This window comes from Canis aureus, chromosome 20 (assembly GCF_053574225.1).
Source record: "Canis aureus isolate CA01 chromosome 20, VMU_Caureus_v.1.0, whole genome shotgun sequence".
Classification (NCBI taxonomy): Eukaryota; Metazoa; Chordata; class Mammalia; order Carnivora; family Canidae; genus Canis; species Canis aureus.
This window is the reverse complement of record NC_135630.1, coordinates 18,794,054-18,797,888: the sequence shown is the minus strand read 5'-3', so window position 1 is coordinate 18,797,888 and position 3,835 is coordinate 18,794,054.

Here is a 3,835-nt window from a genome sequence, read left to right as displayed (position 1 = left end):
ATAGAAAACCCAGAAATGAGCCCAATTATATGGTCAGCTAATCTTCAACATAGTAGCAAAGAATATCCAATGAGAAAAAGACAGTCTCTTCAATAAATGATGTTAAACTAGTCAGCTATACGCACAAGAATAAAACTAGACCACTTTCTAATACCATTCACAAAAATAAACTCAAAATGGATTAAAGAACTAAATGTGGGACCTGAAACCATAAAAATCCTAGAAGAGAACATAGGCAGTAATGTCTCTTATATTGACTGTAGCAACATTTTTCTAGCTATGTCTCCTGAGGCAAGGAAAACAAAAGCAAAAATAAACTACTGGGACTACATCAAAAGAAAAAGCTTCTGTTCAGCGAAGGAAACAATCAACAAAAATAGAAGAAAATCTACAGAACAGAAGATATTTGCAACTGACATACCTGATAAAAAGTTAGTATCCAAAATATATAAAGAACTGATTAAAAAAAGAAATGATAAATCTCAACACCCCAAAAATGAATAATCCAATTAAAAAATGGGCAGAGACATGAACAGACATTTCTCCAAAGAACACATACAAATGGCCAACAGACACATGAAAAGATGTTCATCATCACTTATCGTCAAGGGAAATACAAATCAAAACTACAATGAGATATCACCTCACACCTGTCAGATGGATAAAATCAACAATACAAGAAACAATGTGTTGGCAAGGATGTGGAGAAAAAAGGAAACCCCTTAAACTGTTGGTTGGAATGCAAACTGGCACAGCCACTCTGGAGAACTGTATGGAGGTTCCTTAAGAAGTTAAAAATAAGGATATCTGGGTGGCTCAGTGGTTGGGGTGCCTGCCTTCTGCCCAGAGCATGATCCTAGAGTCCCAGGATCCAGTCCCACATCGGATTCCCTGCATGGAGCCTGCTTCTCCCTCTGCCTGTGTCTCTGCCTCTCTCTCTCTGTGTCTCTCATGAATAAATAAATTTTTTTTTAAAAAAAAGTTAAAAATAGAGCTACCATATGATCTAGTAATAGCATTACTGGGTATTTACCCCTCCCCCCCAAAAAATACAAAAATACTATTGCTGCTATAAATACCAGGGGTATATGCACCCCGATTTTATAGCAGCATTATATACAATAGCCAAATTATGGAAGCAGCACTGGTGTCCTTTAATTGATGAAGGGATAAAGCGGCAGTGGTTATTATACACAATGGAGTATATAATTCAGTCATAAAAAGAGTGAAATCTTGCCATTTGCAACATGATAGAGCTAGAGAGTATAATGCTAAGTGAAATAAGTTAGAGAAAGACATATCATATGATTTCACTTACATGTGGAGCTTAACAAACAAAACATGATCAACAGGAAAAAAGAGAAAGGCAAACCAAGAGACAGACTCTTAACTATAGAGAATAAACTGATAGTTACCAGAAGGGAGGAGGGTGAGGATTATTGGTAAAGTAGGCGATGTCGGGGATCCCTGGGTGGCGCAGCGGTTTGGCCCCTGCCTTTGGCCCAGGGCGCGATCCTGGAGACCCAGGATTGAATCCCACGTCAGGCTCCAGGTGCATGGAGCCTGCTTCTCCCTCTGCCTATGTCTCTGCCTCTCTCTCTCCCTCTATATGACTATCATAAATAAATTTTAAAAATATTTTTAAAAAAAAGTAGGCGATGTTGTGTTGAGCACTGGGTGATGTATGGAACTGTTGAATCACTATATTGTACACCTGAAAATAATTTAAATGAAAATATGATAAGTGAAAATAATTTAACACTGTATGTTAACTGTACTGGAATTAAAATAAACAAGAAGAAAAATTGTGTTTTTAACAAGTCAATATAATACCTGATATTAATGGAACAAAGGATATCCCCCCAAAAAACCCACATTGATAGTGAATTATATGAATTTCTGAAAATTTAACAGCAAAAGCAAGTCTAATTGGAATACTGGACTCTGGAACCAACTGCTCAAGCATTATAACATATAATCTTTAAGGTAAGATTTCTACAAATGAAGGGGAAAATTTGACTTTTCTCTCAAGTCTCTTACAAGCTTGCAGGTACACCAACTTAAGTAAACTTAATATACCCATTAAGGTAGAAGAAAAAAGCTTCCTATTTAGAAACAGAAGATCTGGGCAGCTCATTTGGTTAAGCATCCAACTCTTAATTTCAGCTCAGGTCATGATCTCAGGGTCCTGAGATGGAGCCCACCTGTGGCTCCCCACTCAGTGGGGAGTCTGCTTGAAAGTCCCTCTCTCTCCCTCTGCACCCCACTCCGTCTCAAATAAATAAGTCTTTAAAAAAAGATCTAAGTTTGTGGTGTAGTTTGTTATAAATCCTTAATAAGTATCACCATCTTCTCATCTGCGAAAAATGGATTATTCCAACCTTATAGATGTTTCCTTTGATCAATACATTGCACGAAGTGTGTGAGATCTCTTAAATGTAAGTTGCTAATACAAATGACTCAAGTAACAGCAATTTACCAAAATAAAGAATAGAAAAAGAAAAGAATAGAGTTCAATTTCTTAAAGCACCAAACACACTCGTTACATACATATATTATTAAAATCTAAGGAGTAAACGCACAAGTGTAAAGGGTGTTTAAGACAGTAATGAGGGGAGGAGGGCGGGGGGTGGGGGTGAATGGGTGACGGGCACTGAGGTGGGCACTTGACAGGATGAGTACTGGGTGTTATTCTGTATGTTGGCAAATTAAACACCAATAAAAAATAAATTTATTATTAAAAAACAAAAAGACAGTAATGAGGGGGATCCCTCGGTGGCTCAGCGGTTTGGCGCCTGCCTTTGGCCCAGAGCGCGATCCTGGAGACCCGGGATCGAGTCCCGCAAGCTGCTTCTCCCTCTGCCTCTCTTTTTCATAAATAAATAAATCCTAAAAAAAAAAAAGACGGTAATGAGGGGGATCCCTCGGTGGCTCAGTAGTTGAGCATCTGCCTTTGGCTTGGGTCATGATCCAGGACCCTGGGTTCGAGTCCACATCCGACTCCGGCAGGGAGCCTGCTTCTCCCTCTCTCTCTGGGTCTCTCATGAATAAATAAATTAAAAACCTAATATATATATATATATATATATATATTTTAAAGACAGGTAGTGATTTTCCCCCCTGTGTTCTGTCAAATTTAAACGTTTGAATTTTTAAAACCATCTTAACCGCGGGGCACCTGGGTGGCTCAGTTGTTGAGCGCGGGCCTTGGGCTTCCCGGAGTCCTCCGGGGGCCGGGGATCGAGTCCCGCATTCGGCTGCCCGCGGGGAGCCTGCCTCTCCCTCTCCCTGCCTCTGCCTCTCTCATGAATAAATACATTAAATCTTTTTTTTTAATTTTATTTATTTATTCATGAGAGACACAGGAGACACAGAGAGAGAGAGAGGCGAGAGGCAGAGACCGAGGCAGAGGGAGAAGCAGGCTCCACGCAGGGAGCCCGACGCGGGACTCGATACCGGGACTCCAGGGTCACGCCCGGGGCCGCCGGCGCTAAACCACTGAGCCACCCGGCCCGGGCTGCCCACACTAAATCTTTTTTAAAAACTTAAAATCATTTTAAACCCTTGATAGAAACGGAAGTAGTTTTCAAGGCCGTCACGTGAGTAGCCTACCGGGGAAGTCTCACGTTCCAGACCAGCTCTTAAACACGGCGGACTGGGCCTTCTGGGAGCCCGCCGGCCGACACACCCCTGCGGCGCCGCGGGGTGCGACGAGCACTTCCGGTTCTCCGCCCCTAGGGCCTTGACGCTGGCGCCCGGCCAAGGAGAGCCTGCCACGCATGCGCGCCCAGCGCAGCCTATCCGGAGCGGCCAATTTCTTTACGTCACCGACGGC